This window comes from Emydura macquarii, unplaced genomic scaffold, assembly GCF_026122565.2.
Source record: "Emydura macquarii macquarii isolate MOO-44397 ecotype Brisbane River unplaced genomic scaffold, CSIRO-AGI_Emac_v2 contig_587, whole genome shotgun sequence".
In the NCBI taxonomy this organism is placed as follows: Eukaryota; Metazoa; Chordata; order Testudines; family Chelidae; genus Emydura; species Emydura macquarii.
The window spans coordinates 15,675,497-15,699,499 of NW_027130724.1; the positions used below are offsets into that span (position 1 = coordinate 15,675,497).

The following is a 24,003-nucleotide window of genomic DNA, read 5'->3' on the forward strand; positions in this document are numbered from 1 at the left end:
ACTGTGCAATGTAATGTATCTATCTAATTGTGAAAGACACTGTCAAAAATGAAACAAGGTTTGCTCTAAAACAGCTAGGAGTTGGCCCTGAGTGATTGAAGTGTGAATGGCCGAGCAATTGAGTTGGGTGTAGACAAAAGGAGTGATTGAACAATTGGTCTGAGTAAGGGATATCGAAACAGACATGAAGAAGACACCAGCCTCACCTAAAACGCTTGAGGGAAGAAGAAAGAAGCAAAGATGATCAAATGGCCGAAGAGGAACCCACCCTGATAACTTTGGAGCCAGCACATTTCAAAGGACAAAATCTGATCATGCTTGCAACAATGTGGGTGATTAAGGATCACACCAAGAATGCAGTTGCAGCATGACAATGCAAAACCCATAGACTGACATAGGGTCCTTTCCCTATAAAATGGGACAAGAAGATGAAGGCTGGAGGTTCGGGTCTACAACATCACATCAGCTAGGAGTACCGATGCACATCGGCAGAACCTTGCTCCTCATCCTCATGCTCTAGTCACCTGGCCAGTGACTATCATGAGCACCAAGAAGCTGGTAACTATGACATCTGGAAGATCCCTATGTATGTTTGTCTGTCTCTATCTGTGTGTGCCTGTCAGTGTGTGTGAATGTGAATGAAAGCATCAATTGAAACATGTGTCTCTGTAATTTGTAGTATTGATATAATGTTAATACTGTTTTCCTAGTGTTTACATTATTAGTAATGCTATTTCATTGGTAAAGCACAATATTGATGATATTACAGTGTTGATACTTTTCTTTTCTTTAATACTATCTACAGAAGTTTCTGTGTTCACAATAAACGTGGCTTGTTGCCTTATCCCCTAATAAGATCCTGTAATATTTGTTATTTGGGTAACACAGGCACACACCTGATCACTACCACAACTATGGTATACCACACTACACAACCTTAACTCTATCTGCTAGAGAAGCCAGCCTTTCATCACTCCCGAGATACACCCTAAGAGCAGCAGTGTGGTGTAATTTATTATATATTTTTAAGTTACATCAAGGGTACCTAGAGTATATGGCATCCTTTTTTAGCATTTCTATAATCTAAATATCACCAAGTGCATTTCCTTATGGTTAGTATAAATTTATAAGGCTGCCTTTTACTCTTCACTGCGCCCCTATCATCTCTCTCAGATGGATTAATGAATTGTAGACCCATACACAGTTTAGCATATTACTTGGAAGAACTAGCAAGGTTTAGTGTATTTACCAGGGACTAAACCTATTAGCTGGTTTTCTGACATATTAAATCATGACTGTGCAATCAGTGTACCAAATCCTTTAGGTCCTTACTAATTTTCCACTTGGCTTTCTTAGGATTTGCCCAAGTCTTTATAAATATGCTTAGGGAATCTGCTATGGGTAACTACCCTTAACAGTGAGGCACAACAAAATCCCAAACTTTCTACTATTAAACTGTGAAGTATTCACTAACAGAAAAATGAACCCCTTTTCCCAGAAACACTATGAAGAGTTATGTTTACATTCTGTGCACTTCATTAAAGTTTACAACACACAAGCCTATGCAGAGTACACCCGGATCATAAAATGAGCTTTGGAATGTAATCACATACTTAAAGAACACAGTATAAACAAGTCTTGTTCTGAAACTGTCCTGAGAAATTCTAATTTTACACAGAACCTCCTGGTAGTGACAGATGTTATTCTTAGCCAATTCATGGAAGCCTGGGGACCACTCTTCAGTTCATTAGCAGAAAGTTACTCTCCGGAAAAAAGAGAGACAAGCTATTATAAAAGAATGTTAAGTAGAAGTTGTTCTAAAGTAAAGGTCCAACAAAGTTTTTTTTTAAAAAACCCTAAGGCTTTTCTTCTTTTAACATTCTTTCTTCTTTCTTTATGACATTAAAGAAGCATGTCCTCATGCAGGATTTGCCTGAGTAAGGAGTCTAAGATTGATTACCTGATTAAGTTTGTTCATTTTGGTATCGTCTTGAAACACTGAAATAAAGTGATAGAGAATTAATGTCCTTTTAAAAAAAAAAAAAAAAAAAAAAAAAGGAGATTCTCAGCATTAAGTAAGTTTGAAGATAGAGAGAGGTACAGCAAATCAAACTGTTGAGTCAGAAACAAACCAGGACCAAACTTGCTAAAATGCAAGTTAACTCACAGCGTGTTGAGGACACATTGTATTCTCAATTCTCCTTTCCCATCTAACTAAAAGGAGATTAAACAACAAAAATCTATGTTCAAATATATGAATACAGACAATTGCAGTTAACAAAAGCAAGAAAAATCAGAAGTAAGCTTGATATGCTGACCTGTAATTTGTATGGAAAAATACATTACTCTATTGGGTTTCCTTCCAGGGCCTAAACAGTGTGTTATCTTATCTACCATGTGTGCTACAATACTGGAACCTTAAAATCCCACCTGTCTTGCAGGAAAGAATCTGTTTTTACAGGAATTCAGTGTTATTCAATAGAATTTACCAGGCAGAGTAAGAAATCCTCCACGGGACATGTGAAATCTTAAAGTTCTAAGACTGTAGAATTCTTGCATGACAAAGTAGTTTGAAGATGAAGTTTCAGTATGGAGCCTGAATTTCCCTGCTCATATGGGTTCCTCAGAGAGCCCCCAAATTTCATAGAATATTTGGGGATTTAATAGAAGAGTATGTTCATTCTGTTATTTGAATGTGTTGATTTAGATTTAACATTAGTTAAGTACAAATCCAGCAATTTAGGGGAAATAAATAAATTTTCATGCTTTCAATCTCTTTACCTTGCTGGGTTTTCCTTTCCTTTCATCTAAGATGAATTCTTTATGTGCAGAGTAATTTTTTTCTGTCCATATAAAGAAAAAGATAATGCTATATTTCAAATTAGTAGAAACTATGATTATCAAATAGTATATTTGATCCAGAACTACATGAAAAATGCTGGAATGAGGAAAACTTTGTGGAAAGAGTGTCATCCTTATACATTGCACAGCCAAGTGTATAGCATCTGCATCGCCTTTATATAGCTCAGGCAACAATAACCTGGCAACCACATTTCAATGAAAGAAATCCAGGCAATTAAAATGATTAGGCCTAGCAACAGTTTCTTTTTATCTTCCTACTCAATGGGCCAAATTTAATTATCAAAGAAATGATGTTCAAGGAACTGCTGCATACAATTAAGTAGTAAAGTTGTCTGGCTCTATACTAACTAAATCATCCCTCATTTGGAGCTCTCTTTATTTTCTTTACAATTATCCCTCTCATGATAACTTCTTAATGAGAACTTCATAGCTGCCCCTACTCTTTGGGATATGGAACATTGTTTAGATATGAATCACTCAACACAGGGTGGCTTCCATTAATATTTTACCAATAATCCTATTATATTGTATATTTTGATGAATAAAGGCTGAAAGGGTTAAATTTACTGTGGAAGTAAATCCCTTGATGCATTAGTATCCTTTTTCAGTCCACTCACTCAAAAATATTTTACTAAATTCGAAAAGTCATTTTGGCTTCTACATCTCAGCACCCATGCAGCCTAATCCTGATTTAGAAGGTATAAATGTCTCTTAGAACAAGCTAGGGACATCAGTTCAGTATTTGGCTCTACTTTCCTCCATTTACCATATGAAGTATAGTAGAGGTCTGCAAAGGTTGATGTCAAGGGATTCAATTGAATGTGCTTAGTCGTCTGAAATATGCAAGTTGTGGGGTGAAGGTGAGCAGTAACCCAGCAGCTAACAACAACAAATTAAAAATGTTGATCCTGGTCATTTTATCCTTAATCAAAATTAAAAAGTGCCATGAATTTATACAGGAAAAAAATATATATAGAACAAAAAAGTGATCCTGTGTTTGCTAGTTGGGTACATGAACCCAACCTATGGATGCAAAAGGGATTTAATCCAGCCCTCTGCATCTAAATTCTCTTATTTAAAATTCATTTCTCACAAGCAGACGACAGCTTTTGACCTCACTGAACTGCAGTAGTAGCTCAGTATAGGAATATAGACAATAGATGCTCAATACAGTCTAAGAGTCCCTATGGCAGCAGCAAATGGGTCTAGAGACTGGCAAAGTTTGACGGTGAATAATCTATAGAGGATAGCTTTGTAAATTCAAGCAGAATGAATGTAATTGCCAAAAATTTCCTTTGGCATGGCGGATACAGATACACATTTCTTTGGAGCAAATCTTTTGCCACCTTTCTACATCACAAGAGATGCAGCACAGAACCACAGCAGAATTAATGATCTGGTGGATCTGCTACTACAAAGATCCACTGATCATTGCCTATGTGAAAGGGTGTGCGTGTGTGCACACGCACACATTAGCTGTGGCAGCCACTGCAGTACTGAGTAGCAGCCTCAGAACACCTCAGCCGCCTATAGCATGAGAGAACCTATAGAGAGAAAACCTTATCTTGATCCCTGGAATCCTTGTGGCTCAGCTGATTAGCCTATGTGCTGAGGACTGATTTTCCTTTGAAATGAAATCTAGCCCAGGAGTTTATTTGAGACTGGAGAGGTTTATTCACACAGGAGAATATTCATTGAGCATAAACAAATGAGACAAGTACACATTAAGTACTAGGATGTTGAAATTGTTCAAATTTTTATGGCAAGAACAACAATTTATTCCTAGATGGTCTCTTTCCCCTCAATTTACCACTTTAATTTACCCTACTGTTAAAATAAACAACTTTCATAGATATTGAAATAATGGATCTACACCAACTCACATTTTCCAGCAGTATTCACTGCAATGAAATGCAAGATATGTCTAGAAAACGCCAAGACTTGGCAGCATTATTCAAACTTAAGGCAAAGGGGGGCAAATGAAATTAAACAGCAAACTACCAGGAGCAGCTGGTCACGAGGGCTGCTGGGGCTTAGCATAAACCAGGGGTTTCCAAACTATTTTTGCTGGGCCTTCCTTTGAACATATTTCAGGTTGAGAGGCCCTCCTCCTCCTCCCCCCCCCACGAAAAAAAAAGTGATAGCAAATTACTGTACATACTCATAGGAGTACTCTTGGTATTGCCCTCTTACTTCTGTGCGGCTGCTGGCAACAGCACTGCCTTCAGAGCTGGGAGACTGGAGAGCAGCGGCTGGTGTACCCTCCCCCCCCACCTGCCCGGCAATATTTTTTGCGATCTCATGACCACCCTCCAATAGCCTTGTGTGACCCCCTTTTGGATCGGGACCCCCAGTTTGAGAAACGTTGGCCTAACCCATAATGTTAGTCACATGACTGACACTATTAGGCCTGGTCTACACTGTGAAGTTAGATCAACGGAAGCCGCCTTCTGTCAACCACATTATGTATGCGCCTCCATTGGCAGGTCCATTCCACCAATCTAACTCGCTGGAAACATCGACTTAATAAAACCACCTCTGCAAGAGGCATAGAGCTAAAATTGAAGTGGATGGATTGAATGAGTGGCAGTGCAGGCAAAGTGTTGCATAAATCGACCTCACTGGCCTCCGGGAGTTGTCCCACAATGCTCCACTGTGACTGCTCTGGACATTGTTTTTGACTTCGCTGCACCATAGCTACATACATAGGAAACAGCCCTTCCCATGGTCAAGCTCCAGGAAATTTTGAATTCCATTTCCTGTTTGGTCAGTGTGGCGAGCTCGCCAGCACAACTGATTATGGCGATTGCACACCCCAAACACGCTCTAGCCTGGAGTAGACCTGTTGGATCTCACCGGTCTGTGGGGAAAAGAGTCTGTTCAGTCTCAGCTCTGATCCAGCAGAAGAAACATTGATATCTATGAAAAGATATTGCGGGGCATGTTGGAGAAGGAGCACAATAAGGACACGCAGCAGTGCCACGTGAAAAAGAGCTGAGGCAGGAGTATCAAAAAACAAAGGAGGCGAACAATTTGTCTGGCTCATCACCAAAGACATGTTGCTTCTACCAGGAGCTGCATGCAATTCTCAGCGGTGACCGCACCACTGCCTCCAGACACAGCATTGATACTTCAGGGGACTCTGAGTCCCGGCTCAATGATGATGAGACTGTGGATGAGGAAGACGAGGAGAAGAAGAATGGGTGGCAGGCAAGTGGGGTATCCATTCTCCCCGAAAGCCAGGAACTGTTTTTAACCCCAGAGCAGCCCAGATGGATGCAAGACAGCATCTTGACCGACCAAGATGCCAGGGAAGCCACATCTGGTGAGTATGTAATGTAAATCACAGTGCCGGGGTTACATCCTCTGCTGCATTCAGGTTTATAGGAAAGAAATTATTAGGTCTGGTGGGGATGGGCTTCCTCACTGGTGCTCCAGTTATGTAGAGGCTTGCCCCTGGAAAAGACTGTTTATATGCACAGGGATGACCCGAGAATCCTCCATGGATATCTCCAGGAAACTTTCATGGAGGTACTCTGCAATCCTTTGCAGAAGATTTCTTGGGAGGGCAGACTTATTTCTTCCACCACGATAGGACACTTTCCCATGCCACTCTGTTATTAAATGTGTTGGCATCATCGCGGAACATAGCATAGCAGCATAAGGACCAGGCCTGTACCCAGACGCTTGCAGCAACTGCTCCCTTTCCTCCTGTGTTACCCTCAGGAGACTAATATCACATAGGTTTACAATATAAGTTTACAATAAGTTTACAATACCTGTCCACATAACGGAAAAAACAGTGCATGTGATCCCCCACCTTGGACGGTTTCTTGCGTCCCTGAACTATATTTTCCCCAACATAAGGTTGTTCTGGGTGTTCGGGATCGGGGAATAGGTGATCATGTGTTTTCTCCTTGGCGATTCCCCCGCGCGCGCACACGCACGCACGCACACACACACGCACACACACACCACCCCCTCCTAGAACTGCCTCCTGCAAAACAAAAACAAAAAAGAATTTTGGGAGGCTAAACAGTGTTTCCTGGCCACGTTGCTGGGGAAAGGGCACATTCTGTGCTCCAGAGATTTCCCTAAACTGGAATCACTAGCCCCTTACTCACCATAGCTGGCACACCACACTGACATGTGGAAGAGGCAGGGATTGTGATTCAGGGCTACTGTTCACTTTTGAAAAATAAGGGGAGTTATTTTTACATTGCAACTTTGCTTTTCATCCATGGTATGAACTAACAATGGGTGCCCTGTGCTTTACATGTCTTGCAGCAGAAAGTATGGCCTTCAGTACATCTTCCACTGCTGCGGAGAGGCTGTCACAGATTAGAAGGTGGAAAAAGAAAACTCGGGATGACACGCTCAATGAGATAATGAATACCTCTGGGGCTGCTGACACAGAGCTAAGAGCATGGAGGATTTCATTGTCCAAAAAACTGGACATGGACATGGAGAGCAGGAGAGCAGCCCAAGAGCATGAGCATGCCACAGGACGAGATGCTGCATATAATGAAGGATCAGACATGTTGAGGCATCTGGTTGAGCTTTAAGAACAGCAGTGGCAGCATAGACTCCTTCTGCAGCCCCTGCAGAACTACCAAGAACAAGCGTCCTCTTCCCAAGCTCCACCCCCAAGCATTCTAAGAGGAGGGTGCGTTATGTGCTCCACTCAACATTGGGAGAGGGGAGCAGGAAGAGAAAGCAGCCTTTCTAAAAAATCTTTTAATGTGTGGGTTTTGGTGTTTGCACAGACAATTATAGCTTTTTTATCTCCCCTCCCAACTCCATGACAATGGTTGCTAACAGTTAAATTATTTTCCTTTCCCTCCACTATTAAAGACTTGTAATAAAAGTTAACTTCTTTGTAACTGAAGTACTCTTTATTTATTACATGCACGGGGATGGGCGGTGGGTGAAGGGGAGATGGTGGAACACTGTTGTAAGTGGGGGGGATGGAATAGGAAGGCACAGCACGGATAAGTGACGCACATTACCATTGCTCATTACAAAAAGTTTTCAATGTCTCCCTGAGGTGCAGAGCTCCTCGCTGGGCTCTCAGTGTCACACTGGTATCTGGCTGCTCAAAGTTTGCAGGCAGCCTATCTACCTCCATGACCCAACCCAAAGGAAACGTCTCGCCCTTTGTCTCGCAGACATTATGGAGCACACAGCAGGCTGATACAACTATGGGGATATCAGTTTCACAGAGGTCTAACCTAGAGAGCAAATTGAGCCAGTGAGCCTTTAAACGGTCAAAGGCACACTCCTCCACCATTCTGCACCTGCTCGGCCTATTATTGAACAACTCCATTTGCTGTCCAGGTGTCCAGCATACAGTTTCATGAGCCATGGGAGCAAGGGGTAGGCTGGGTCTCTCAGGATCACTATTGGCATATCAATGTCATCAATAGTTATTTTTTAGTCCCGAAAGAAAGTCCCTGCTTGCATCTTTCAGAACAGACCTGAGTTCCTAAAATGCACGTGTCATGCACCTTTCCAGATAACCTCATGTTGATATTGATGAAGCATCCCTTGTGATACACCTGCTCCCACAGTGGGTTTACTGACTCCGAAATGATTCCCAATGGACTGGTAGCAGTCTGGTGTTGATAGCTTCCACAGAGTGATGGCCAGTTGCTTCTCCACTGTCAGAGCAGGTCTCAAGTGAGTATTCCTGCACTTGAGGGCTGAGGATAGCTCTGCGCAAAGTTCCAGAAAAGTTGCCTTACACATCCAAAAGTTCTGTAGCCACTGCTCATCATCCCATACCTTCTTAACAATGTGATCCCACCAGTCAGTGCTTGTTTCTCGGGATCAGAAAATGGCGCTCCATCGAGTTTAACTACTGCATGACAGCCAGGCAGCAACCGCAAATTGTTTAGTTCTATGTCTTGTATCAGGGCTGTGGCTCCTCTCTCAGCCTTGGAAATACTGCAGGATAAATTGCGATGTGTTTGTGATGCTCACAATGATAGTGCAGAGCTGAGCAGGTTCCATGCTTCTTTGGCAATGGCTTACACATGGCAGAGCCAGGGTTTTGAAAAATGGTGTGAAAAATGTTCGTCTGTTTGTTGCTGACATCTGGGGGAGAGGGGGGAATGGAGGACATTGCATTATGGGATGCTGAAGACTTCCCAAAAGCCCCTGAGGGCAAGTTGCACTGTGGGATAGGTACCCACGATAAATTGCTCTGCTTATCAATACAAGCAGAGCTGGTGGGGACGCACTCCCCCAATGCAATGAGCGTGGTGTGACTTCATTAGTTTGGTAGGTGAATGTCGACTGAAATTAAAATTGATTTCACTTCCAAGTGTAGACATACCCTTAGCTAGAGATGAAGCTGTACTCCTGGCTGCCACTGGGGGATCCTGGTAGGAGGGAACTTCAGTACAACTAGCATCAACTAGGAGATGCCTGGTGAAGTCAAAGCAAACATCAGTCCCTACTGCCATGAGATTAAGGTAATAGAGGGAGTAGGTTTAGGTCAGAGATTACAGGTTTGCAAAGAGCTAATTCAGATTCGCCTTGCAGATGCAGCGTACCAAACTCCTTGCATGAGCTTTCTGCTGCCTGCAGCTGCAGTCCTGTCCTGCTGCCTCTGTTCCTGCTACTCCAACAATGGGGGAAGGGGGGAGAAGAAGATGGGGAGCTGATGAGGTTTGGGAGGAGTGGGAGGAAGGGATGGTTTTGGACCCATGGTTCTGAACATGCGAGGTATGGGTGCTAGGTTGTAGAGGAAGGGTTTGAAAATAAATTTTTTGAATCCAAGGATTTGGATTAATCCTGTGGAGTAATCAGATTGAAACAAGAAAGATTTTGATTTAGTGGGAAGGATTCAATGTATGGGCAAGTTTTTAGGTGTGAGGTTGTTGGGTAAGAAGAGAGAGTTCTCAGCTTGGTTCTTAGGTAAGAGGGATTGGGTGGAGGAAGCTGAGGAGAATTGGCGTGGGCTCTGAGCTGGCAACAAGATCAACAGTGATGAGTGTGAGTGGGTGAGGGAGAGAGTACAGTTAGTGGGGATGTCAGTGGAAGAAAATATGAATAAAGATGGGAGCCTGGGTGAACTAACGCTCTAAGTGAGCATAGAATCATAGGGCTGGAAGGGGCCTCGAGAGGTCATCTAATTCAGTCTTCTCATGACAGGACTAAGTACTATCTAGACCATCACTGACAGGTTTGTCTAACCTGCTCTTAAATATCTCCAATGATGGAGATTCCACAACCTCCTCAGGCAATTTATTCCAGTGATTAACCACCCTGACAGTTAGGAAGTTTTTCCTAATGTTCAACCTAAACATCCCTTGCTGCAGTTTAAGCCCATTGCTTCTTGTCCTGCTCTCAGAGGTTAAGAACAATTTTTCTCCCTCTTCCTTGTAACAACCTTTTATGTACTTGAAAGCTGTTATGTCCCCTCTCAGTCTTCTCTTCTCCAGACTAAACAAACCCAGTTCTTTCAGTCTTGCCTCATAGATCATGTTTTCTAGACATTTAATCATTTTTGTTGCTCTTCTCTGGACTGTCTCTAATTTGTCCACATCTTTCCTGAAATGTGGTGCCCAGAAATGGACACAATACTCCAGTTAAGGACTAATCAGTGTGGAGTAGAGCGGAAGAATTACTACTCATGCCTTACTTACAACACTCCTGCTAATACATCCCAGAATCTTGTTCACTTTTTTTGCAACAGCATTACACTGTTGACTCATATTTAGCTTGTGGTACACTATGACCCCCAGATCCCTTTTCGCAGTACTCCTCCCTAGGCAGTCATTTCCCATTTTGTATGTGTGCAACTGATTGTTTCTTCCTAAGTGGAGTACTTTGTATTTGTCCTTATTGAATTTCATCCTATTTACCTCAGACCATTTCTCCAGTTTGTCCAGATCATTTTGAATTTTAATCCTATCCTCAAAAGCACTTGCAACCCCTCCCAGCTTGGTATCATCCGCAAACTTAGTAAGTGTACTCTCTATGCCATTATCTAAATCATAGATGAAAATATCGAACAGAATTGGACCCAGAACTGATCCATGAGGAACCCCACTCATTATCCCCTTCCAGAATGACTGTGAACCATTGATAACTACTCTCTGGGAATGGTTTTCCAACCAGTTTTGCACCCACCTTATAGTAGCTCCATCTAGGTTGTATTTCCCTAGTTTGTTTAAGAGACGGTCATGCAGGACAGTACCAAAGGCCTTACTAAAGTCAAGATATACCACATCTACTGCTTCCCCCCATCCACAAGGTTTGTTACCCTGTCAAAGAAAGCTATCAGGATGGTTTGACATGATTTGTTCTTGACAAATCCATGCTGACTGTTATTTATTACCTTCTAGATGTTTGCAAATTGATTGCTTAATTATTTGCTCCATTATCTTTCTGGGTACAAAAGTTAAGCTGACTGGTCTGTAATTTCCCAGGTTGTCCTTATTGCCCTTTTTGTAGATGGGCACTATATATATGCCCTTTTCCAGTCTTCTGGAATCTCTCCTGTCTTCCAAGACTTTTCAAAGATAATCGCTAATGGCTCAGATATCTCCTCAGTCACCTCCTTGAGTATTCTAGGATGCATTTCATCAGGCCCTTGTCTAAGTAATTTTTAACTTGTTCTTTCCCTATTTTAGCTTCTGACCCTGCTTTATTTTCACTGGCATTCACTATGTTTGACATCCAATTGCCACCAACCTTCTTGGTGAAAACCGAAACAAAGAAGTCATTTAGCACCCATTATTTCAGCATAGTCTATTATTGCTTTCCGCCTCCCTATTGAATAATGGATCTACCCTGTCCTCGGTCTTCCTCTTGCTTCTAATGTATTTGTAGAATGTTTTCTTGTTACCCTTTATGTCTCTAGCTAGTTTAATCTTGTTCTATGCCTTGGCCTTTCTGCGTACTTGTGTTATTTGTTTATATTCATCCTTTGTAATTTGACCTAGTTTCCACTTTTTGTAGGACTCTTTTTTGACTTTTACATTATGTAAGATCTCTTGGTTAAGCCAGGGTGGTCTCTTGCCATACTTTCTACCTTTCTTACATGATGGGATAGTTTGCTTTTGTGCCCTTAATAATGTCTCTTTGAAAATCTGCCAACTGTCTTCAGTTGTTTTTCCTCTTAGACTTGCTTCCCATGTGATCTTACCTACCAATTCCCTGAGTCTGCTAAAGTCTGCCTTCTTGAAATCCATTGTCTTTATTTTGCTGTTCTCCCTCCTACCATTCCTTAGAATCATGAACGCTATCATTTCATGATCGCTTTCGCCCAAGATGCCTTCCACTTTCAAATTCTCTACCAGTTCCTCCGTTTGTCAAAATCAAATCTAGAACAGCCTCTCCCCTAGTAGCTTTCTTCACCTTCTGAAATAAAAAATTGTCTCCAATACATTCCAAGAACTTGTTGGATAGTCTGTGCCCTGCTGTGTTATTTTCGCAACAGATATCTCGATAGATGCATTCGACGAAAGGGACTCCTTGCACCATCTCCTACCTTTAATATACCTGTGAAGGGCCAGCTATAATTTAGCTCTAGGAATCTTAAGGCTTTGTCTTTTTCAAACAGAAATTTTACCATGCATTTCATTATAAAAATCCTGGTGTGTTGGGAGTTGCTGAGCCATTGCAAAACAATCAGATATGTCTTCTATGCACAGAAAATGAGCAGCAGCATTTTCATGGCGATGACTGAAGCCATTATTACCTATCAGATCTGTGGACTGAACAAATTCAGTTTCAAGCACCTATACATATCAACAAATATATGGTAGCTCATGGGGCTAAATTGAGAAGCTTCATGTTTAAGAAAAAGGGCAACATAAAACACGCAGAATGCATCTTGCCAGGGAATGGCGTGTAACTAAAGGTATGTAATTCTGAACGAAGGAACATATTGCCATCTGCTGACCTATGCCTGAACACAACACACGCAGGATGACGAGATGCAATACAAACGTCATTCATTATGTAGGCAGGGAACTCTTTACTGTGTTTGTACAGCTACTAGTACAACAGAGCCCCAATCTTGATTAAGGCCTGTAATAGAATACTATGCTTCGGGCCATATTTGTACACTAAAGGTTGCCTGTTATGGCCCTTCAGCCTTTTAAAACTGAGAGCTATAATTGCAGGTCACATGCTTGCTCCTAATAATGTGGCTTTCAAGAAGTCACTCATAAGGCTTCCTGCCTTTTAGATTGATAGGAGATACCCAGGGTCAGGGAAAGATTGGCTGTACCCAGTAGCCAGAAAGGGCTACCAAAGGGAAAGAGACATCTTCTCAACTGTAGAAAATGGGAAAAGTCTCTGTTCTTAAGTGCTTTGCATCATTTTGCATTTGAGCTTTGCATCATATTTGTTGTCTAATAAATCTGCTTGGATAAAGTCTCATGGAACTAAATTTGAGCATGTGAGCTTTATTTGGACAGCTCAAGATAGTACATCTGCTCATGGTTTTTAGGATCTTTGGGTACTTTCACAATATAAATATTTACTACTACTACTAGTAGTTCAGATGAAACTTTTTGAACATCTAAAAATTATAAACTCAGACATGTGCTAGCATGAATGTATTAGGCAGTTCAAGTGTTTATTTAATGCAACTGTGATCCATAAAAATACAAAAAGTTAAACATACACCTTTTTAAATGTCTATAGATATCCACAATACCAGCTTCTCCAGCCAACTACATCAGATAACAAACAAAACACTTGGCAGTGCTCTAAGAAGCAGCAATCGTACAGGCTAGGATGCCCCATAAATACAGCCACTCTCAAAATTATACCAAGAGGATTACTGATATTGAAGAAATCAGACTGTTCTTCCAACCACTTTTTGCTTATAAGTGGCTAAAAGCTAAATCATTGATTCACTATGGCACTTGTATATGCAGATTAAATCTGAAATACACAAGTTTGTCTGTTTCCTTATGCTGTGCTATATTGAATGTTACTGAGAGAAAATTTGACCTGAAGAGTCAAAAGATGCCGCATGCTCTAGAACATAGATCACCACCTTCCTTCTCTCTGCCTCTTCCACTTGCAGGATTTGCATTTCTCAAATTTGCCCAACATGCTCTTAATGCAGTGAACACTCAGATGCTATTGTGTGATCCCCCTTTTTCATAGTGGCTCCCTTGTTTCTGGATTAGCCTTCTAGCCACCTCTTGGTAATTGCTTCTTCAAACTCCAATTTAGATATCTCTTCTACGAGAATATCATGCAGCTATACATCCAGCATTGCCAACTTTTATGGTTTTATTACAAGTTTCATGATATTTTTCTTAAAGCCCCATCTCCTGGAGACAAGTAGTTGAGAGAGTCTCAGCTTTCACTGAAAAACAAAAAAACCCACCAACCTAAACTCATAGTCCTCATGACTGCAAAGCTGAAGAATATGACCTATGTATCTCCTAAAGAAACCAGAAGACATAAAATGAATCCAAAATTATTTTAAAAACTCAATATTTTTCAGGCCTGCTTCATGATTTTGGAACCTGGAGGTTAGCAATACCGGATACGTCCCCTACTGATTTGGCCTTCCCTCCCATTCTATCTGCTTCAGCCTCACCTCATCTCTATCATCCCTTCACCCTTGGCAAGTGGCCATCACACGATTTAAGTCTCCTTAAGTGGTGCATTGCTGCTCTCCACAGGAGTGAATTTCTCCTTAACCAAAGAGAACCTTCAGCCACAGCCCTGCCATCTGTGGATATGTCTACACTTACAGCAACATGTAGCGCACAGACTGCATGCTCAGCAAGCATGGGTATAAATATAGACAAGTATAGACAAGTATTTTAGGTGAATAGAGTGCCGCACACATCTCAACTCTAGGGCATGAACCCTGCATTGCACTGAACACACTCAATTGGTGCCTCTCATGTCTACAATACTATTTTTAGCAGTGTAGTGACCCACTGCCTCCCCACTACTGAAGTCTTTCCCTGCCATAAGAAAAGACTACAGCAGCAGGGAAAGGATCTGGCAGCTGGACCTTTTCTTCGCTATCTCGCCACTGACAGAGCCTTTCACTACCACATGTAACTACACATGGTGGTGAATATAGACACTGCCTACCTTTCACTGTGGTGTATAGCTACGTGTACCCTACATGCCACTCCAAATGTAGACAAGATTTTCAACACCACCAATTCACTGCATTATTAGGAACCTTGGTATTCAGCTGTTTTAAATAAGTGTTTCTCACCTCAAATATTTTTCACTGCTCTGTTGAAATAATTCTTCATGCTTTGGTCTCAAATCACTGCATTTTCCTTTCCCCCACTCTCCAAACAGCTACCTTACAAAATAGACCAGCAGATCTTCTTGCATGTTTCCACACCCACATCCTCAAAAACCTTCAATTAAAATAGCTCCTTATACATTTCAAAATCCAGAACATGGATCTCTTTAGTAAGCTTTAAAATCCTCACATCTCTGATCTCTACTCAGTAGGCGTGAAGGGCTACATTCCTGTGGATTAAAACACCCTGAAACCCATTATACTGGAGGGAAATGTTGTAGAACTAGAAATTGGAAGTCCCTTTTCAGGAAAAATTTCTTGTTTTGGGGTGGGGGAGGGCACCTCACCCCGAACCAGGAGAAAATATCAAAAGGTGAAATTTTTCCAGACAGATTTTGGCCAGATAGAGGCTGTTGTCGTTTTCATGGGCCTTCCACTACAGCTGCCAGAAAGGCAGAGAGCTTTCTGGTTGCTGGAGATGGAGGTGGTGAGGCAAGGTTCTCTGTCTCCCACAGCTAGAGGTAAAGGGGAGGCAGGAGGCTCAGTGCCCTGGTTTCTCTGCCTCACTGGACCCAGAAATTTGGGGGATGTGGGAAAAAGAGAAAGAAAAACTAAGAATCAGGGTTTTTGTCAAATTCACTTTCTAGAGCAGAAAGAGTAATTGATAAGAGAGTCTTCTAGGCAGGCAATCATCATTTCAATTTTTCCAGCAAAAAAATTCAGTTTTGCAAAAAGAAAACATTTTTAATCAGAAAAATCATTCTGATCAAAAAATTCCTGAGCAGCTCTACTTCACCATAAGTGATGTGAAAGTCTATTAGAATGCATTGAACCAATGTAGGATTTTCATTTCTTGTAAAGCAATTTCACACTAGTCAGTTCATTCTGTGGGAGAATGTAATAGCGTATTCACTGAAAGAAGCTATACATACAGAAGCTATATTATATAAATTGGGAGAAGCTGAACAGAAAAGTAGAGGATGAAACATCTAGCACAAATTTTGGAATTTTTTAAACTCAGTTACTCTCTGCTGTTTTGCCCTCTAGATGTCTTGGACAAAGCAGATTTCCAGCTCCAGATTGTTGCCTCTTGTGTAAACAAATTTTTACAAAATTCAGTCTGAATGGTGTCTTAAAGAAGAAGTGTGTAAGAATACAGGAGAGGGATTATTAAAAGCCTACTTCTGCTCTCAACTAAAGTCACTAATAGTTAAAGCTGTGCAACAGTTTCCAGGATAATACCGTTTCAGTTGCTTATAGCTTTGCCAAGTTTTAACAATTTGGGCTGAAATTTTTCATGCTAGGCATATGCCTCCCAAATATTTTTGGATAGTTTCAGCTAAGAGAGTTCAGACATTTCACAGAATTCAGTTACAGAAAAATTATGTTGTTTTGTAACATAAAAAAAAGCATACACATACTAATTTTTCCACAGGACTCCTGCCTTGTTTAGTCCACGGCGTGGAAGGCACTCAGGAAATAAATCTGGGTTGTATAATGTATATTTATATAGATTGCATGTGGTAAGACAAGGAAGGCTAGGTTTAGGAGGAAAAGAGGGAGAACCACAACTAAACAGCCTCAAGCCAGTCAATGGCCTCTGAGTCATCATTTGTTGAGCTTGAGAAGACCTCCAGGGAGCCCACCACAAAAACAGTAATCATCCCACATGCGCGCAGCATTCTCCAAAGCATCACAGATGCACAGTGGGCTGCCTTGAATGCCCCAGGCATGGTTTGACATTGCCCAGGGTACAATCTGGACCGAACAGTTGTGTCCCCCTCAGCTCTGTAACCTGGGGTGCCTTTTACACTTCTTAGCTGTGAGAGCTACCACTCCTGGTCTGCTCACCCCCAGCCTCCAGCATGGAAGTTACTCCCAGTTATATTGTCTGAGTGCTATAGCCAGTCACTCACCAATTACACTGCAAAGCAACTCAAGCAAATACCCAGTCCCAGACTTTTCCCAGAAATGTACGTCTTGTACTGCCCAGCTCTGTCCTGCACAATACAAGCTCATATACAGTCTGTCATTTTATTAATAGACTACAAGAAATGGGGCATAAAAATCAGAACTGGCTACAAGAAAATAGTAAGTAAAATGCAACTAATGCCTAACTTAACAAGCTAAATGCATCCAAAGTAAAAGTCTCTCTCATCACATATTCCAGCAGTCTTACTATCTGAATTTCTTTCAGTCAGGGTCCTTCCCCCACTCCAATGTTCCTTCCTGCTTCAAGTGTTGTCAATGCCATGGGTAGAGAGAAAGGGAGAGATAATTTGGGGCTTCTGCTCTCCCTTCTTATAGGTCCTTCTCTTCTTTGAGAACCATCTCCAGCTGAGGCTCAACAGACAGAAAGTCTGTGCAAACGGGAACCCCCAGCTGTTTCTTTGTCAAGATGTAGATTTTTGCCCGCATCCTCTTTCCTGCCAAAGAACTCCCACTTAACCAGGTGATGGTCCATTTGATTTTGTTGACATTTGGCTGAGGCATTGGCTAGCCTTTTGTCCATGGGGAACTGGTTTGTGGCAGTTCTCCCAGATTTGAAACATGTCTTAGTAATACCATACAGAGGAATCTTATAACTTTACATGCAGTGTTCCCACACATTTCACCAAGACAACTGTGATCAGCAAATGATGAGTTTTCAAATGATCCCTCACAAGGCATACTTCATATAAAATTTATCATAGTCCTGTAAAAGGTGGGAACATAAGTGTACAGACTGTCACACATGGTCATTCTTGGCACAGTGAATCACATCGCACCTGAACTTATTAAAGTGGCTCCAAAGGGAGTGTGGGAATCCAAAGCCAGGTAACCATTCAACCAGCCTGGTGATGATGTGAGAGTTCCTACTAGCAGCTCTCTTCCATTCTGTCCACCACAGTGAACTGATGAAGTTATCAGTTACATGGAAAGTATGCAGCACTTTCTAGATAGGATTTCTGCTATGCAATTAGTAGCAGGATGCATCCTGTATATCCTTGAACAGTGGCAAACACAGCATTTGCTGTACCTTAGTGATCAGTTTATTGGCTGCAGATGCAGATGTTAGGTGGAGGAATATTGGATAGAATTGATAACCATACAAGTTTTGCTGGCTTTAGTGTTCCAGTGATAGTTCTGCTATGATTAAGCTGTGTGTCCATTAGTCTTATGTGGACAAGTTTAACTAAACAGTGGCATGATATTCACCAACTAACTAAGAGAGGGAGTCCCAAAACATGCACTATTTGTGCACTAGCTCCCCCGAGGGACCCTACCAGTTTGTCTGGGGGACAGTTTCTGCTTTTGATCTTTTGAGCTACTTTAGTGAGATGGTATTTGTATGTGAGTGTATGATCTAGAGTGGCTCCTACATACACTGGCTTTAGATCATGTGATGACCGCTGACCATTCAAGAGGATGTTAAGCACACGTTGGCTCTGAGCATGGTGTAGGTGGAAGCACAGGGACCTGGTTTTTGATGTACTTTGATATGGCTGGCACAGGTAATTATTGCAATAAATGGAGACACACACTGTTCATGTTCTCTTCAGTTTTCTGGAAGTCACAGTCCTCTGAGAGCAAACAAATATCTTTGGCATACGTGAACCATCTGGAGATGGTGTTTGATAAATCATTGTTGAATACATTAAGTAAAGGTAGTGCCAGCAAAAAGTCTTTCAGGAGTCAATTCTTCTGAAATCTCCTGGTGCTAAGCCACCTGAAAACATTTATCTTAGAGCATCAGCTACTTCTTCTCAGTTGCTATGACAACTCATCTAGGAAGAACTCTCGATATCTTGAATACCAAACCAGTGTGTCAGATAGACCTTACTGCAGCCTATGACGATGATGACACTAAAAAGACAACTCCAGTTTTCTTCTCTTGAAACCTATTCTCAGCATATATAGCACTTGGTCATTGATGCTTCGATTTAGCTGAAAACCTGCCTAATCACCCAAAAGGTTTTCCTGTCATGGGCATGATTCTCTGAAAGATTATCTACTCCAAGGAGTTTGTAGCTACCACTTAAGAGTGATATTGGACAATAGCTAGCAGCTGAAGGGTGATTTTTATCTGGCTTTCATAAAGCTACAACCATAGCATTTTGCCATATCTTGGGTATTGTGTTCTCCTGTATGATATGGGACACGAGGATGGTTTTCTTCCCAAGATGTTGTATTGATATATGGTCAAAGGTCTAGACTTTCCCTGTTTTCACTGATTTCAGTGCTTTTCCTATTTCTTCCCTAGTGAATGGTGGGTAATTTCATTTAGGCAAGCTGCAGAAATGCTCATATTGATGCCACTCTCTTTTGATTGCTAAAGCAGATAAAAATAGAATTTGAGGTATCAATGTTTGTCAGAGGTATGGAGACATTGTTTGAAGAAGCCTTCTTTTTCTGTGTATCTGGTGAATTTTGTGCTGCAGCACATTTCCTGATGAGTGTCCATACTTTGCTGTTAGACCTTGACATGTCCATTTCTGAGAATCTGGTGGTGTGCTGGCTATTAAAGTCTTTAACATAGAAAGCACGATGCTGAAAAGACAGTCTCACAGAAGGAGCACAACTAATTAAAGATCTTATAGACATTAGCCACTTTAAACTGATTACTGTGAACATCATAAGGATCAGTCAGATGTATATGGTAAGCTCTTCAACAGCTAAAGTGGATCTTACATAAGTGACTCAGCCATATTTTTCATGCAGGCTATATAGTTTATGAGGTCAAAACCAGAGACTATGAAATTGCTGGCAATAAGGAAATTAATCTGGTTTTCCTAAAGGCAGAGGATATTGACTCCTAACACTATGTTTTCAAGAGCAGAATGCTTTGCAGCTGATAGGTTCTCGACATTGAAAGGGAAAAGCCAACATTTATAGCATTTCCTTGTGTGGGGGTAGGTCAGCAGTAAATAGGATCCAATACATTCAGTTTGCTGGTTGCAGCTTTAATTTCCCCCAAAGGGTAATCACATAGTACCTGTAGAGAACGTAGCTGCATTGTGTATGTAAGATCCTTGCCTCATTTGTTGCAGAAGTTGAAAAGTGGGTGGTGAGTGAGGCAGGAGATAGCAGGAAAAAAAAAGGATGATGTTGTGGTTAAGGAGATTGAATATCACCTGGAGAATAACCATAAAGCTCCTATGTGATGCTGGACAAGTCAGTTGGCCACTAATTCTGCATTCCTCATTTTTTGGGTATCATGAGATGTCTGGGACCTAATCTACAGAAGTGCCACACACTCACTATTGGAAATAAAGTCAATGAAAGTTATGCTTTCAACATATGAAGTGCTATAAAAATGCTAAATGTGCTTAGAAATCAGATCCTACATGTCACAAGTCGGACACCCAAAATTAGTGGACCCTTGACAATTTTGGCCTTTACATATATGGCTCACTATCCCAGCTGTAAAATGGGGATAATATCACCTGATCTCACAGAGATGTCATGAAGTTCATTTAATGTTTGAAAAGTATTTAGATACTACAGTGACAGTACCACAGGAAATTAACAATTCTGTGCAGTATTTGGATGGTTTGCACTAAATAAGGCTGTGGGTAGGGAGGGGCTCATATTGAATGTGGAGGATAAAAATAAATATTGCCTAACTACCCATCCAATAAATGAGGCCAGGGGCTCATATGATCACCTAATTAAAGACTGTATCATGACACATATGCACAAGAGCACTGAATTAAGGTTGCATAGGAAATGCTAGATGTAAGGTTGCTTAACTTTTAAGTGCTTGACTTTGCAACCTTTATGTTCTTCAAATATAGTTTTTTTAATATAATTATTATTACAAGTGTACAACACCACAGATAAGAATCTTTTCCCACGCTGTTACTGCCTTCTTGGATTTCATCCAAGGGGAAACCCTACAACCACTTTAGAATCTTGAAAAGCTATGTTTGCATTTTAAATGTTTTATATGGAACTTAGCCTGTATAATCATAAGGGTCATGTTATGTTTTCACCAGGACTGAAAGAACTACTCCTAGTGAACAAATCTTCTGTTTGGAACTTGTACAGAGATCTAGATATCCAATTATTTCTTTATTTACATTTATTTAATAAATGTTTTGTCTGACATTTCAGCTTTTTGGTTGTTCAGTTGTTTGTTGTGAATATTACTGGGAGATATTTGTAATTTGATGTTCAAGCTATATTCAGCAAAGTAAGTCAGATGGTACTGATTCTGTTTCCTAAGGACTGTAACTTTTATAAACAGCAGAAAGGACTGAAGAAGCTACTAGGCCTTTGATTCGCCAGAAGGACTAAATCCTGGTCTCAGTGAGGTCAATGAAAGTTTTACCATGGACTTCAATCGCAGTATGATTTTGCATTTAAAAAAAACGCACTGCATTGTATTTTGAATATAGACACATTCAACTCCACTTGCGTTCAGCAAGAGCCCTATGTGAACAAATAAGAGCAATAGTTGGTCCTAAAGATGTACACAAGATAGCAATGTTGATGTGGAAATACATGATGCACTAACTATCTCTTGAAAACCAGAGTTCAGTTTTGACTGGCATCACAAATGACAGTCCTACTCTAAATCCCTGCAAAGGAGAGGTTTGATATAGGACAGACAAAGATGATGGAATAAAGTGTGTTGACTCTTGTGGTAGACCCTTCCATATCATGACTGAAGCAAGATTTTAGCATTTTAAATCAAAGCATGTTTAAAATTATTCCATGAAGTTTAGTTATAAATATCTGGGTTACATACACTACCTTCTTGACAGTTGCTCCCTTCCTTCTTCTATTTTAAAATAGCTTTTTACTTCCTTTTGGCATGTTGGAAGCAATGTGCTTCTTTCGGCATCAGAATACCACAACTGAATTGCCTGAATCATCTGCATAAGATGTGACATTAACACACCAATTTCCAGTACATCCTCACTGAGAGCTCTCAGAAGCCCAAGAGCAGAGCAGATCCTCTCACTTTATTAATGTTCAAAACGGACATAGGAGGCTATAGCTCTTTGTCTTCTGACCAATATTTATTTTCTGTAATACCTAGAGGTTTATTTCTTTTAATTTCTCTTTACTCAGCCAAAAATCACACTGTCCCTTTTGTCAAAGACTTTGTGACTTCCACTATAGCCTCCATTTTTTCTTTTGTTGTTTTAGCTTTACATTCTGCTTCTAATACTTTTTGCTAGGTCTGAAACAACCACTTTTAATCTGGAGCTTTGTATTCAATTTGAGCTAGCTTCTGGTTGGTGTGCAAAAAGCTATCTTCATTTTCCATGGATGTAATGTTTAAACTGACTTCATCTTGACCTTTGTGACAATTAATTTTGGCTGTCTTTATGGACCCCTTATTCTTTCTTATCATATCCTTAGTGGTGCGTTCAACTTTCTGCGTTTGCTGTATTTTGCTTTGACTACTCTTTTGTTTCAGTTGATTCTTCCAAAAGGAGCTTCTGTAGTTCAGGATATTGAGTGCTATCAAAAGGGAATAATAATTTGTGTTACTAATCTTATTAATTTATTTCAAGGAGAAAAATTATTTTCTCTGAGTACTGATGTTTACTTTATATCAGATACCTAGAACATTTACTTTGCCTATTCACCTTACACTCTTTCTCCATTACTTTACAATGGTTGCTATAAAGTGGCTGATTAGTAGCTTTAAATCAATGCTGATTTTAAAGCCCTTACTTGTGTAGACTTTGGTCTACACAAGTAATAAAGACAACCCCTATTCCAGATCTAAGGAAGTTTCAATCAGAATGCCCTGCCTCTTCTTTGAGCCACAGAAACTGCTGGGGATGGAAGCAAGCAGATATTGTCTGTGTCATCTTAACAGAGCATCTCCATACTTTATATATGTTCAATGGTGTAATCTTAAATTTACACATCTGTGCAAGGTGAGTCATCTTATGCTCGCCCAGTCTATTTATTGTCTTATAACTGGACTGTAAACTCTTCAGCGCAGGCACCATCCCTTTGCTACTTGTATAGTGCCTAGCACAATGAGGCTGGGATCTCACAGTACTACTGCTATACAAATAATAATAAAGACAACCCCTACTGAAGAAAATGGGGTTGTATGGGTGTAATTGTGACCAGAATTAAGCCCTTTGCCTTATTTTTCTGTTCTCTTCCAATTTTCCCTTTTGTTTCCCCCTCCTTTATTAGCATTAGATTTTTAAAATCCAAAACAAAAAAATTCTAAAGATATTGCCTTTTTTCTCCCTGAAAGAGACTGAAGAACAATCTTAGAGAGCTTCAGTTTACCTTAAAAAGAAGACAGACTGATGAGGACTAAAGCTATTTTTGGCTGAACTTAACACATCAGAACCTGCAATTTATATAACCACTCTATCAGAGATGTCTGCAGTCAAAGGGATCATCATAATGATCATCATGAAATATGGTAAAATTTAGCTAGTCAAGTGAGACAAGAGCCACATCTTATTATAATTCTTTCCTTTGATGTTGCCCTTTGAAATTAAATGAGGCTTCATATGTAGACTTTCACTTGGGTTGGAGATGCTTTAGAGCACATGTCCTAACAATTAAAAAGATCCTCCTTGTTTCAGCTGTCATTGAGTACCGACATAAGATGTGTGGGGAGGGAAGTTATGACTAAATAGGTCTTTATGTACTAGAAGGCCAATTCTACAAGTAAATGAAATCAATACAGGTTCATGTGGGTTCAAAGGGTGAATCACATGGATACCATCACAGGATCTAGGCCTGTTGTAGCTACAATATACTAAGGGGGAGGGGGACAAAAACCCCAAAAAACTCATAATAAAAGTGCTTAGACATGTATCTACAATGCTTTAGGATGTAAAACAAATCAGTCAGTCATTTTTCACAGAACCCCTCTGAGGCAGAAAAGCAACTATTACCACCCATCTCTCTTGGTT

The 24,003-nt window shown here is 40.7% G+C and overlaps 1 protein-coding gene across 5 annotated transcripts in view; it reads right to left on the reverse strand.

The window, feature by feature from the left end:
* Window positions 1-24,003, reverse strand: part of IRAG1 (inositol 1,4,5-triphosphate receptor associated 1) — a 174,952-nt gene that overhangs the window by 141,249 nt on the left and 9,700 nt on the right. The window lies entirely within an intron of this gene.